The 14364-nt window shown below is 52.4% G+C and overlaps 1 protein-coding gene across 4 annotated transcripts in view; it reads right to left on the bottom strand.

Annotated features, from left to right (window-relative positions):
* Mef2d (myocyte enhancer factor 2D) overlaps window positions 1–7659 on the bottom strand; it is a 29469-nt gene extending 21810 nt beyond the window's left edge. Inside the window, exons 1-2 of one of the 4 annotated variants that reach the window (XM_028753277.1) lie at window positions 7593–7659; window positions 6987–7294 (exon numbers count right to left, since the gene is read on the bottom strand). The gene's annotated coding sequence lies outside the window, so the exon portion shown is untranslated. Of the gene's footprint in view, window positions 1–6158; window positions 6175–6986; window positions 7295–7592 lie in introns of those variants that run through there. The other 3 variants (XM_028753280.1, XM_028753281.1, XM_028753279.1) reach the window with 3 other exon arrangements.
* Window positions 7660–14364: the final 6705 nt, after the last annotated feature.

Here is a 14364-nt window from a genome sequence, read left to right as displayed (position 1 = left end):
CGAGGTCCTGGTGGCAGTTGCAGTTATCAAGGTCCCCCCAAATACCTACGGGACCAGAGTTTGGGGCCTCTAAAAGTCCTGGCCTTGGTTAGGCCCAAGGTCACTGTCACTAGTGTGGCCCATTTTTGAAATCCAAGCTTGTGCTTTGCTTTAGCTCTGCCTAACAGGCCAAGTAGACTGACTCACTGATGCTCATTTGCATGCTCATTTGCATAGTGTCTCCACCCTTATTCTTCCAAATTCAACTTTCCACTCCAGAGTGAGCCATCCAGTGGCCCTCAGAACCTCAGAACTGGTTCCATCTTCTGTTCCAGAAAGCAACCTTCAATTCACAAACAGTCCAGGGATGTAGCCTGAAGCTCCCATCCTTGGGACCTTCATTCCTGTCTAGGGAAAGAATCAGAGCCACATAGTCCAGCTCTAGTAGTCTCAGGGAGGGGTGGCAGCAGCAGGCTGCTCCTATACTGCTCCACTGTGTGGAGCTCTCAAGAGTGCAGCACAGTGGACATGAACTATACATTTCAGACAAGATGTTAAAGGCTGGGTACTGCCGGGCGGTGGTGGCCCACGCCTTTAATACTAGCACTTGGGAGGCAGAGGCAGGCGGATTTCTGAGTTCGAGGCCAGCCTGGTCTACAGAGTGAGTTCCAGGATAGCCAGGGCTACACAGAGAAACCCTGTCTCGAAAAAACAAACAAACAAACAAACAAACAAACAAACAGGCTGGGTACTATACTCATAGCAGACTCTGGGCTCAAGCTCACCTTGCCAGAAACTAACCAACCAAGACCAGGACATATGGGAGTCATGAAGGTGCTTGCTCCTACCATGGATGCTGGCAGACAACCAGGCCCTTGAGTACCTGGAAGCCTAACCTCCATCTGTCCAGTTACAGCCACACCCTTCGAACTGAGGCCCCACAGTCTACCTACTCTGGGAAGTCCTTTCTAGTATCTTACTACCATCCTTCTCTCATAGCTAATCCTGCCATGACAATCTTAAACCCACTTCAGCTATCTAAACAAGAATAGCACATGTGGGATCTTGGCCATTAGATGCCTTAGTTAAGGAGAGGTGGGGGCAGTTGGGACCGTTAGTGTGTCACCTTCCACCTCCCTACCCTACTTCCCCCTGGGGTCTCAGGAGACAGAAGTGAAAGTTGCAGCTGGGGCCTTGAGGACAGTTCATTTTGATAGACGTTGCTGGGGTGAGCATGCTGCTAGTGCTGGTTTAGGGCTCCGGCTCCCTGCTAGTACAACAAGGAGATGGATGCTAGCTAGATGAGTTGAAGGACTTCCCATGGATATGAGAAGAACAGGGAAATCTGAGCAAGACTTGGGCCACAGAGCAGGCAGGAGAATCTCAGAAGGGCTCTCTCCTAGGGGACCACTTTTTGTTCAAGCATCTAGGAACAGACCAAGAGCTGAGCCCTAATTGCTGGCCTTCTGGCATGGGCGAATGTGAGGCTGTGCACATACTGAAGGGCCACCCACTCTCAGACAGGCCAGGCCAGAAAGAGGCCAATCCAATCAGGGAAGACAAATCCTCCTGGTATTGTGACCTCAAGGAGTACCAAGGGTTTAAAGGGGCCTTGGGCAGTGGCTTGGTCTCTAAGCCCTAGGCAGAAGGTGGCAAGGTGGCTCTTACGGGGATTAGCTTACTGCTTTCAGGAAAAGACACTAGGTGAGGATGGGTGCCTAAACCCAATGGGTCCTGAGCACCCTTGTGCAAACACTCTCATCAAAACACACCTTCATCAAACAGGGTTCACTGTCAGAACACAGCAGGGCCCTTCTAACTTTGTCAGCAATGACTGTTGTCTGTACCATGGCCTTCCTCTGAGGGGAAGCTCTCAGGGGCTTTTACAAGCAAGGCCCACCCCTGGGAACAGGTGAAGATTTCCTTTAGCCTTAGTTCCCCACCCCCAACTGCAGGCTGACAGGTGGGGGGAGAAGGGTAGTAACAGCTGGGCCAGGACACCTGTTCTCCACCCCATGTCATGCCTGCCATGGGGACCATACAAGGGGAGTTTGTCAAGAGGCAGGCAGGTGTGGGGGGCAAAAAGAGAGGGTCCAGATGTCAAGGGGAGAGAAAGAGCAAGAGGCATCACCCTTGCCTACAGAACACAGCAGAGAAGGAAGGCAGGCAGGCCCAAGGTCAGTCCTCTAGCTCCCTTGCTCACAGCCCCTACCTTCACATTCTATCTATTGGAACAGGAAGAACCCAGAGAAAAGAGATCTATTCCCCTTGCCATCTGCCCCCACCTCCACCCCGTTGAACCTCTTGTCTTAGTCTTTATTCTTCCAGCCTTCAAACCCAGTCTGGAGGAAGAGGATATCACTAGGAATAGCAAAGGACCTGGGACCTAGGATGTCTGCAGGGCAACTTTTAAGGACAAGAGGCAGCTAGCTTGACATGGAAAGGAGATCATTTGTTTCTCATGCCCTCCCAGGTCTGGTGGTCCCTTCAAAGGCCCCTCAACTCCTTATGCCCAAGTCTTATCACCTTAGGTCTTGGTTAAAGATCCTGAGGGAAGATGCATCTGTGACACTTCCCACTGAACCCACGTTCTCTAGGAAAGGCAGGGGCTGGGAGGAAGACAAGGCTGCCCTCCCCCATGCTACCTTCAATCCCTTTCCTGTCTGCCCCAAACAGCTGGTCTAGGGACCTCTGTGTGTGCTGCTGATTCCTGCTCCAGAGCTTTGCTTTGGGGCCTCTTCCGTTGATGGGGGAACGCTGAAGGAATTACAGTCTCAGGAGTCAGAACAATGCTCCCCTCAAACACACCCCTCCCTCCCTCCCTCCCTCCCTCCCTCCCTCCCTCCCTCCCTCCTTCTCTCTCTCTCTCCCTCCCTCTCTCTCTTTCTCTCCCTCCCTCCTCCATCTCTCTCTCTCTTTTACACACACGTGCACGCACACACACACGACCTCTGAGTGCTGTACTAGCCTTTCTTTCTTTCTTTCTTTCTTTCTTTCTTTCTTTCTTTCTTTCTTTCTTTCCTCTGTGTAGCCCTGGCTGTCCTGGAATTCGCTCTGTAGACAAGGCTGGCCTCAAACTCAGAAATCCACCTTCCTCTGCCTCTCCAGACTTGGATTGAAGTTGTGCATCACTACCTCCTGGTATCAGATCTCTTTTTTGACAAGAGCCCTCAATGGACTTCATTAAATAACCCTTTAGTCTTTCAACCTCAGTTTCTCCAACACCAAAGACCTGTAGTCGACAGAGGCCTGCCCAGCTTAGGATCTTCACAGAGACAACAAATGGTAGCCCTGATCTGGAGAATCCCAAAAGTCCTCATTTTTGTGTCTGAACCATGCACCCTGATAAGCTGGTGATGATGGAGGAGACAGCTAGGGACAGGCAGGACACGCCTTCCCTGTGGCATGCTGTCTGCCCAATGCTAGGGGAGTGGCCCCAGAACAGCCAGGGGCACCAAGCCAAGGTCAGTGACCAAGCCTAGAGCTCAGGGCCTCCAGGGAGGGTAAGTTTAAATGAGTAAATATGGTCCCGCCTGGGTGTGGCTTGCCACAGGCCAGAGCTTGGGGCAGGTCACTCCCTCCAGTACCCTACTAAGAAGGGGCTGTCAGCCACAGTCGGCCGCCTCGATTCATCCATACTAGCAGTACTGCCTAACTCTGTCATTGGCAACAGAGTAGGGGTGGCATTCGGCCTGGGCAAAGAAAAGGTAGATGTGAATGCTTTGAAATCCTAAACCAAGGATTTGCCCTCAAATGCAGTAGAGTAGCTTCACTCATGGAAGACGGAGACAGACAACAGCATGGACCATCAAACACAGATGCCTATGCCACCAAAAGGGAGCTCCTGCACACCTGGAAAGCTAAGAGTGAGGTGGGAGAAGGGACAACTTACCCAAGGACTCAGGCCAGGGTGGGGGGCAGTAGCAAGCCAGGGAACAGAGCAGCAAGGGAGGGTGGAAGTCAGCCAGGACTCCCTGACTCACAAAGCATGCTCTCCACAGACAGGCCCTGCCTGCCCATCTGTGCTCTGACCTCAGCCCCTGCTTCCAGCCCAGGCTCTCTGGGTTCTGTGAGCCTTCGCCTTCCTGCCTCCAGTCCCTCACCACCCCCCACTCTCCAATCCTTTAATCATCTTTACCACCACTGCCCCCACCCCCACTGTGCAACAGCTGCTCTGTGGGTGTCACACCCCCAAGGGTGCGCTGCACACCTTCCCGCATGTGTCCCATGACCTGCTGCAGACTGCCAGGTGCAGCTGGGCCTCCAGGAGACCCTCAACATGATTTCTGGGGAAGGTGTTCCCCCAGCTCCAGGACAACTCCTCAGAATATGTTTTGTCCTAGGCAGGGAGAGATGAGAAAATATTCCAGGAGCCAAATAGCAATGGCCCACTAGGCCAAAGGTCAAAAGCCTTTTTAGCAGAGTCACTGGAGAATGCCTGAGATTCCCCTCTTTTTCCTGACCAAGTTAAGAGCTATCTTTCCCCTAACCTGGCTTCAATGGGAAGTTCTGATATCCAAGCTCCATCCAGCCTTCTCTTAACTGTATAGAGGACAACATCAGCTACAACACAGCCAGATGTCTGCTTCTATAGCACAGCTTCCAGCAGCTAATGCCACCCCCTCCCCAATGAGTAAGTCACCAAACTGGGACAGGAGGACAGAGAGGGTTAGCTGGACTCTGGCCCCATGACTACCTCATAAAAGCCACCAGTGATTACAGAGATGCGGAGGCTGTGCAGCATGCGACCATGCCTCCTTCCCACTTCCCTGTAAAGGCAGGCAATCTTCTCAGGTCAGTTGGCTTCAGAGAACCTACAAAGTCTTGGCCAAGGTCTCAAGGTGTGGGCAGAGCCCACCACCACAGACCCACAGCCCTAAGTCTAACCCTTGCCAATGACTTTGGGCCTCAGATCATCAGCCCCGTTAGGGAACCTAGACAACACCAACTGTACTTGTGACCCATCGTGTCCCCGTTGCCTGCAGCTCTTCTCCTTGTAGGCCCTGCCACACAATTGTCTAGGTAGGGGACAGACAAGTGGAGGCAACAGAGAAAAGCCAGCCTGCTTACCAACTCAACTCTAGTGTGGGTGGCAAAGTGTCCCAAGGACTTGTGTAGGCCAGAGCAACCATGGAGGATAGGAAACTCTGCTGGCACAGAAGACAAAGCTGGAAAGATGGACAGAGGTCCAGGCCAAGGACATAAAAGCCAAGGATGCTGCAGAGGCCCCTTTCTAGAGCAGGATCAGAGTGTGGCCTCAGTGAGCCTAACCCCAACCCCTGGTCCAGCTCCCAACCTGGAGAGACTCCCTCTACCTTTCCCAACACACCACCAAGGAAGACCAGGAGAAGAAAGAAAAAAACCTGCTGGAGAGAGATTATATAACGGCAGCCAGCCAGCCTGTCACATCGCCCAGCCTGTGAGGTGCACTAGAAGCCAGAGAGCCAGAGCAGGGAGCTGGGGCCCTCCAGCCCCATATCACCACACAGAGGGGGATGGGGAACCTGCACCTGCCTCCTGTCCAAGTCCCCCACACCCTGTTCCAGGCACTGGGCTTAGCAGAGGCAGCACAAGCCCCATGCCCATCCCCCAACACAAGGCTTCCCATACTTTCTGGCTGGGTCCTGTTTCTTATCCAGGCTCACGCTTTCATGAGCAAGGCTTGTCTGTCTTCATTCTTAATCTTAAGAGTCGCTCCCTGCATGGAATACGTGGCAGAAAGAGGGAAGACTAAAGTCTGATAAAAAATCTTAAGTGTGATCTTAAGTAAAATGCTCTACCACTCTGGTAGGTATGGGAATGAATGAACAGTCCTTACTCCCTAAAAGTACATGCAGGAGTCACACACATGGTATATGTATGAAGGGCACAGAAGTCACTACAAAGAACATGACCACTGACATCTCAGTGTCCATTTCTGGGGTGTATGGGAAAAGTGCTCTATAGAAGCTACAGAATTCCCCAACCACCCTACATTACAAGATTCTCAGCCACTCCCACAACCATCCCACCCCACCCCCATCCTGGAAGACGCAGGAAGGAAATTCATTCACAGACAAGGCCATGGGAGCTGGGACAGCCAGGCTGAACACTGGGGCTTGGTGGCCAGAAGCCAAGAAGCTGGGTGTCTGAGGACACTGACAGGTACCTCACCAGTGCTCCCCTCCACGGATACCTACCGCGGATACTGAGAGACGAACCGAAGGTGGACAGCTCCCAAGGCCAAATGCACTCAGTAGGCTCCTCTCCGAGATCCGGCCAGAGCAGCCCAAGGTCACCGTCCCAGACGGCAAACTTCCCACAGTCAGGCAGCTCAGACCCACTGAGGGCTAGGGGGAGGGGGAAGATCCACCACTCACACAGCCAAACACAGCTAGGCCTCGGAGGAAACTCACACGGGTAAGGCAGGGTACCAGATCCACCCACTGTACTCCCCTAGCCTGGCCCCAATGCGCCGGTCAGTCGTAGGAAGAACTGGCACTCAGGACAAGCTGGGTAGTCCGGGGCCACTGGGAACCCCGAAGGCTCCATGGAATCTCTGGGAGGCCTCCCTGCCCCATCTCTGCGGTGGGAGGCCAGAAGCACCCGTAGTCCCTTGGGCCAGCCTCACAACTCCAACCCCACTTGCACCGACTCGGCCCGCACCGCACCGACCAAAGGGAGGTCCGGAGAGGTCCTGCCAGATGTTAACAGCTGCAAACTACTGTTCAGGGGTTCTCCAGCTGGCGTTGCTGACACGCCCGACCCAGGGGGCCCCCACGGGCGCGAGATCGCGGCCGGAGCCACGTGCGTTGCGCCCGTCAAGGCGCGAGGCGGCGGGGGCTCGGGTACCAGGCGCGGCTGTCACAACAGACACCCCAGCACCACCACAGCCTGCGCCGCTCCGCCGGGCCCGGGACGCTCGTGCCAGGGCGCCCGTACACCCCTCGCGCTCCAGACCACCCTGCGCCCGGACGCGCGGCGTGGGGGAGGGGTTCTTAAAGGGGCCGACGCGCGTCGTGACTCACCAGCCCGTAGGGGAACGGGGTGTCACGGCGCCGGGAGTCTCGGCCCGGTCCGCGGAATCCTCGGCTGCGCGAAGCCGCAGCTCCGATGGGGAACAGCGAAGGCGCCGCGTCCACGCGGCCTGGGCGGCGCCACAGGGCCGGGACCCCCTGGTGCGCGCGGGGGCGGCGGCGGCGGGCGGCGGGGACGCAGCCGAGCGCCCAAGCCGCCTCGACGGTTGTTGATATTTTGCTTCCTTCCTCCTTTCGGGCTCCAAAGGCAACTCCTCCAGCCCCAGACTCGAGGCCGACGTAGGCACCGCGCAGCCTAGCTTGAGAGATGGGAGGGGGAAGACGAGAGTGATGGACAAGCAGGGGGCCAATGGGAGGGCCCCGTAGGGCGGGGGCGGGGCCTGGCAGGGAGGCCTGGGAAGTAGCCCCGCCTCCCGCCCTGGGCCTACGCCCCACCCCTCCGGGGCGCGCGACCGTGGCGCGTGGAGCCCAGATCCCTCCGCCTGCGGGACGGAGCGAGGTTGCGGGGACCTCAGCACCCCAGTCCCAGAGTTGGCGGGGGCCTAAATAAGTTCTGGGGAGATGAGAGTGTTGGGAGGCCCCAGCTCCTACACTTACTGTGTGACAAAGCTCCGATACCAGATCGCGTTCTCTTTATCTCGTGGTTACCTGGGGAGCTCTGCTGCTCCCTCTACCTGTGACAGGTCCCCTCCTTTCCCCTGACCCGGCTCGGTTGACGCCCAGACATTTAAAGCGACAGTGCGTAATTCTCTACTGATCTAATCTTTCAGTGCCTGCGGGCCCCAGCTCACTTAACTACCGAGGGGGCAATTTAAAGGGGTGGGACCCCAACCAATCTCCACCTCCTTTGCCTCACAGGAAACCTCCAGAAGCCTTGTCTTCAAGAAATTGTAACTCTCTAAAAAAAAAAAAAAAATCTTTTAAAATTCCTGATGGCCTCTGGGCGTGGTGAATTTTTAAGTGCTTCACAACAAGATTGTTAGCTCCATTGCTTCTGGACATTAACCCGTCAGACTTCCTGTCCAACATCCTGTCACTAACAAGTGCTCTGCTGGCTCTCTCTACCTGGAGCTTGAGGAAATGACAGAGTCTGGCGTGGACTTCAAAGCCTTGCAAAACAGAAGCAAGAGATTCTTCAACAAGCTAGGGTCTGCTTTACTGAACAAAGTCCCTGTTCTGGCTTCGTGTGGGAGTGACAAGAAGAGACGACAAATGGTGGGTTAGAAAATTTAATCTCGGAGTCAGACTGTTTTGGTTCAAAATTTTCCACTATTTATGAAGAGAACAAAGCACGTTTCTTAACTCTCCATCCTCTTGGGTAAGCTGCAGGTAGAAGGACAGGTACATAACTTGTGGATTTGGTCTGAGTTTAGCTCCCAGTAGACTAGTACAGTGCCTCATGTTGCACTGTATGACCCACATGGCCTGCTCAGCTAAAAATGAGCCCTTCTAGGCACTGGGAGAGTTCCGAAAAGGCTAGTAGGGGACAAGTTCAATAGGAGTATTCTGCAAAGAGCTTGGAGGCATATATGTACCTTCTTAAACAGGAAGCATTAGGCTCCTATTCCCTTGGCCTCCCTTTTAAACCCTTCCACTTTGCCTGATTTATATAGTATCACACATGGTCCCCAAATGTTGCTCCTTAGTTTTCCTAGTAGTATGGGGGTGGGGCACTCCCAGCACAGAGCTGCCAGTATTCCTGAGCAGTCTGGTTTGCCCCCAAGACTTGAGTAAAGGCATCTGCCCTTACCCAAGCACTCGGAGAACACAGCCTTGTTCCTGCTTGTGGCTCTGGTGGGAGCAGAATGGGAAAGTGCCCTCCCAGTGGGGAACCTCCCCTCACTTGTGGCCTCTATTTTTAGTGCTTCCCCAGGCACTAGCTGGAGAAACCGTTTAGTCATCAGGGTGTTTATTTTTCCGGCTGTTTCCGACGTCGGGAAAAGCAGAATGTTGAGACTGGAGAGATTCAGGGCTGCTGTAAAAGATGTTTTAGGAACAGGCCTGGGAGCACAGCCTTTAGGCCATTGAGTCCCAGCTTGTAGAAAAAACAAAACAGGACGAGCCGGAACAGCAAAGCCCTTAGGAGTTTTCAACCTGCCTCAACCTTGGAGGCAATCCAAGCTAGAGAACTCTCAGGCCCAACTCAATTTGAAGATTGTTTCTCAAAACATAACCAAGGCCAGAAGAAATTCTTTCCCAGAATCCCCCTCCCCAACCTCTCCCTGACCAACTTGGTGAGCCTCCAGCGAGCCACAATCCCAGCCAATCTCAAATATGAGGCGGTCCCTCCAGACCTATGATTGGTTGGCTGGCCCTCCTAGACCTGGAATGTTGAGTCCTTAAAAAAGGAATGAGGAAGGAAGGTGAGTCACCTGGGGAAGGTATTAAAGGACTAGCAGGAAGAAAAAGCCAAGAGCTCCCGGGAGGTGGGGGCCCTGGACGCTTATTGCTGACTTGACAACTCACAGGAGACCAGAGTAGGGGGCAGTAAGTGGGACAAAACTCAGACTCTGAAAACATCTTGGGAGAGGAGAGGTAACAATCCTGAGGTCTTTTTTTTTTTTTTTTTAACGAAAGACTGAAAAGGGCCAAGGTAATATTGGAAGTTGGATGAAAATTGGACTTCCTGAAAGTGATTCTGAGTTCTTTTCTTCTGGCCCTTGAACTTCCCATCCCAGAATCCTCTGGGTGGCAAATGATTGGGTCTTACGTTTCCTTTCCTACCTCTGATTGTGCATCATCTCTTATTAATCAATTTATTGTGTTTGTTAGCGTATCATGCTGCATGTTTAGAGGTCAGAGGACAATTCTACAGAGTGATCATCTTCCACCTTTCCATTGGTTTCCGGACTCAAACTCCGGTTGCCAGGCTTGCATGGCAAGCGCGCTTTACTGGCTGAGCCATCTCACCCATCTGTTCTAAAGAAAAGTCACCTTCCAGCTCTGCAGTAAAATCTCCGTGGGCCGAGACACTTAGATGTCCACCGACGTCCTAAAAAGAACACCCTGTAAACTCACCTGCAGCGTCATCTTCACAAGGCTATCTGGCAAACAAAACTTAACCCTCCTTTATCCGCCCCTTCTCAAGCCTCTCCAATTCACCTGTACTTGAAAGGTCCCCCCCCCCACGCCCCGCAGGTCTCCATCCCTCTCAACACTCTCTTCTACCTGGCAGTCCTTACTCAACCTAGGAAAAGTGCTCCTCCTGCCTTCCTCTCTAGTCTAGTGAGCTGCTTGGCAGGCCCTCCTCTTCTCACCTTCCCTTCCCCTGCGCCATCTGGACAGTTCTCAATCCCCACCTCCACCCGCAACTCCGCCACCGAGTCATCCTTCCTCCAGTTTTTGGATCATCACAGCAAAGACCCCAAATCCCTCCCGCATCTGCCACCATGATTGCGAACCAGACCCTCAGCAGGTGGGCGTGTATTTTCTCCGCGTGAAGGTGGGACGCTCCACTCTCTGCCCTTGTCTCCTCAGGACGCACTAGCTTGCTGGATTTGTTTGGTTCCTAAGGTACTCCTCACCAGCTCCTGACTTCCTGCGGGGATGCAGAGCTGGCGTGGAACGCGCTTAGCAAATGTATTCGCGCAGCCGTGTGAGTTAGAATTGTGCAAACTCTGCTAAACACCTCATTACTGCATCGATAGCCATGGTAGACAAGGGCAGGGGTCGAGTCTGGGGTCCTACAATTCCACTTCAGGCCAGAGTTGGGGGTAAAGGGTACCAGAGTCCGCCAGAAACTTGTCAAGGTCCGTGTGGTACCCTACGCTGAGATCCCGGACCAGACCTGGGGACAAGAGCTGAGGGACAGCGAAAGGTGCCAGAGCGGTCCTGGGTCCGTGTACCCCCACAGGAGCTCCCTGCCCCCGGCTGGGCAGGATGTGGTGGCAGCTGCAGTTGGGTGGGCAGGATGTGGGGGTGGGGGCAGACAAACACAACCCTACTGTAGTCTCCCCCCAGCTCCTGCCTCCACCCCCTCCGGGTCACGTGCTCTCAGCTTGGGCATCGACGGACTATTTCTCATTTTCCGCGGAAGGACATCCCAAACTTGTCGTCGTGGACCTAAGTTGTACCACGCCATTTTCTTGCCCCTATCCCCAGCCTACGGCAGAAAGTTTGCCCAGGACACAGTTCTGTAAAGCGCGAATTAACTCAAGAGAGGCCCCTTTAAATGCAAATGATCGCCTTCTTGCTCCGCTCCCCCCCCAACCCCCATCCCAACTTCTCTCCTCGTGCCCAAACTCCACCAGCTGCCATTGACGTCAAGCGTGCGTCAGCATCGCCAGCCCAACCAGACAGCACGTGGGGGGAAGAAGGCAATCTTAAAGGGCCAGTAGTTCAGGGCCTGTTAGAGTACCGGAGAAAGGAAAAGCGAAGTGGGATCTTTGAAACTATAGCAACAGGAAGAATTACAGGAGAGACATTCAGAACGACTACATAAAGCCGGCGAAGTGGCTCAGCGGATAAAGGTGCTACTGTACAAGCCCGAGAATCAACTTCCCCAGTTATCTTCTGAGATTCACACATAATATTTCTCCCCTGCACACGTACAATACTAATAGATATTTTCAAAAAGAATTTCTGAGAGTAGCAGAGTATATTCTTTTCCTTTTGTTTGTTTTGCTTTTTTCAAGAAAGAGTTTCTTTTTGTAGCCCTAGCTGTCCTGGAACTCACTCTTTAGATCAGGCTGACCTCGAACTCAGAGATCTGCCTGCTTCTGCTAGAGTTAAAAGCATATGCCACCACCGCCCCGTGGCGCTTTATTTTGTTTGTTTTTTGTTTTGTTTTTTCGAGACAAGGTTTCTCTGTGTAGCCCTGGCTGTCCTGGAACTCGATCTGTAGACCAGGCTGGCCTCGAACTCAGAAATCCACCTGTAGTAGTTGGGTCTCTCCAGCTTGTGGGTTCTAGGGTTCGAATTCAGATCATTGGGCAGTTTGGGGCTGCAAGGTCCCTTTTAAATCTTCTCTTCTCGCTCTCTCTCCCTATCTTTCCTTTCTGTCTTCTTCCCCTGTAGGGCTTGAACCTCACACATGCGAAGGACACATTCTACTATGGAATCACATGCTCCAGCTCAAAAGAGCAAATCCTAAACCAGGCTTTGGCTTTAGATTTCCAGATGTTTGGGTTTGTTTATCTGGGAAAGGAACCCAGGAGCTGGAGAAGGAAATTCACTCTAAAGGCAACGGAGCTGTGAGTTCTAGCTGGGTGGAAGCATTAAACAGGCCTGATTGCAAGCATCTTTTACGCAGAAAGCCATCTCCTACACCCCTTTTAAGAGTATTTATTGTTAATATATGTGCACAGATGCAACAGTGCAGGTGTGAACGTCGGAGTGCAAGTCACCAAGCTTGCCAGGCCTCTGTGAAGTTGCTTGGGGCAAACAGGAGTACTGCAGGATATTGTGGGGCTTTCAGTCTTTCTTAGGACAGACTCTCACTGGGCAGCACAGCTTGGCTTACACTGTAGATCTCCTCTGCCCCTGGTGTACAGAGACTGAAGCCTGGCTAGGGGTGAGGTTTGTTTTTCTAAACATTTTCTTTCTTTCTTTCTTTCTTTCTTTCTTTCTTTCTTTCTTTCTTTCAAGATTTATTTATTTATTTATTTATTTATTTATTATGTACATAGTACTTACTACTATGTATTGTACATGCCAGAAGAGGGCATCAGATCCCATTGCAGATGGTCGTGAGCCACCAGGTGGTTGCTGGGAATTTAATTCAGGACCTCTAGAAGAGCAGTCAGTGCTCTTAACCACTGAGCCATCTCTCCAGCCCTGCCCCCCCCTTTTTTTTTTCGAGACAGGGTTTCTCTGTGTAGCCCTGGCTGCCCTGGAACTCAGTCTGTAGACCAGGCTGGCCTTGAACTCAGAAATCTGCCTGCCTCTACCTCCCAAGTGCTGGGATTAAAGGCGTGCGCCACCACCACCCGGCTCCCCCACCCCTTTTTTTAAAATTCACTTTATATACGGATCGTTGCCCCCACTCCTCCCAGTCCCCACTCTGACAGTCCTTCCTCCCATCCCTTCTCTGAGAGGGAGGAGGCCCCCTTTGATAGGGATGAATCCTAAAATGATCCTCTCCCCCACTGACCTGTGAGCTACTGAAGAATAAGGCTATAACATTTATTTCCAGCACGAAAAGTGGCTTATTGCTAGTGTTTGCTGAGAGTGAGCTAGGTTGTTCAGTGAGTACAGGCACAGGTACCATCGGGGTCCTATCCCCAGGCCTCACATGGTGGAAGGAAAGAATTGATCCCTGAAAGCTGTCCTGTGACCTTCCCAAGAGCACACGGCACACACACACATACAAACAAGTAACTGTAATAGAAAGATATTTTAATATTGGTTGAGGGCTGGAGAGACGTTCAGTGGTTAGGAGGGCTCAGTGCTCTTGAAGAAGACTCAAGTTTAGCTCCTAGAACCCACTATACAACTGTTGGGAGCTGACTCTTAGCTGAAAGCGGCTATCATCTTTACAGCCATCTTGAGCCATATACCCTGACAAGAGACTTGTTCTCAACAGCCGGCAACAGCTGAGCACACTCTGATAAACATCTTGTTACACTGTTTAGTGCCCCCAGCTGCAAGGTGTACATGGTATCCATGGCTACAAGGCACGACGTAGTGCCTTCAGTTGAGCTTGTCCACGAGGGCAAGGCATGTGGTAAAGGGTATAAACACTCAGGACCTTCTTTTCAATAAGAGAGACTTGAAGAGACTTGACCAGACTCTGTCTTGTATTCATCTTTTGTGTCTCTCGCCCCTCCATCCCCACCTCTCTCTTGCTAGACCCTGTCCTGCGGACTGGAGCAGCAGAACTGGCCATTACAAAGGAACGAGCCGTTTACAAAGTGGCGCCCAACGTGCAACAGCAAGAACCAGAGACCCAGTGAGGGACATTACTGGAAGAAGGGTGGACTGAAAATTCAGAAGTGAAACAGAGGTGATTGCTGCAGGAAGCTGCCGTTTGGAAACCAGTAGGTCATAGTAATGATAATGGGGCAAGAAATAAGAAATGGTGCAACTTCATCTCCAAGGGATCTAGAGCCTGCTCCTCAGGGACCCATACATGTGTGGCATACAACTCATACAAGTACACACACATATAAAAATAAACGTAAACTCTGAGGCTAGAGAGATGTTAAAATACACTGGGAGAACGTAGCAATGACTAGTGGAGCAAGCTTTCAATCACCCCCCCACACACACACACACCACCTCCACACTCAGCAGGCAGAGGCAGGCAGATCTGAGTTCAAGGCCAGTCTGGCCTACAGAGCTAGTTCCAAAACAGTCATAGCTACACAGATAAACCCTGTCTCAGGAAGAAAGAGAAAGAAAGAAAGAAAGAAAGAAAGAAAGAAAGAAA

The sequence above is a fragment of the Grammomys surdaster genome, unplaced genomic scaffold (genome assembly GCF_004785775.1).
Source record: "Grammomys surdaster isolate TR1022 unplaced genomic scaffold, NIH_TR_1.0 125946, whole genome shotgun sequence".
NCBI lineage: Eukaryota > Metazoa > Chordata > Mammalia > Rodentia > Muridae > Grammomys > Grammomys surdaster.
Note: the sequence above shows the minus strand (reverse complement) of the source record. Positions and strands in the feature narration are given on the sequence as shown.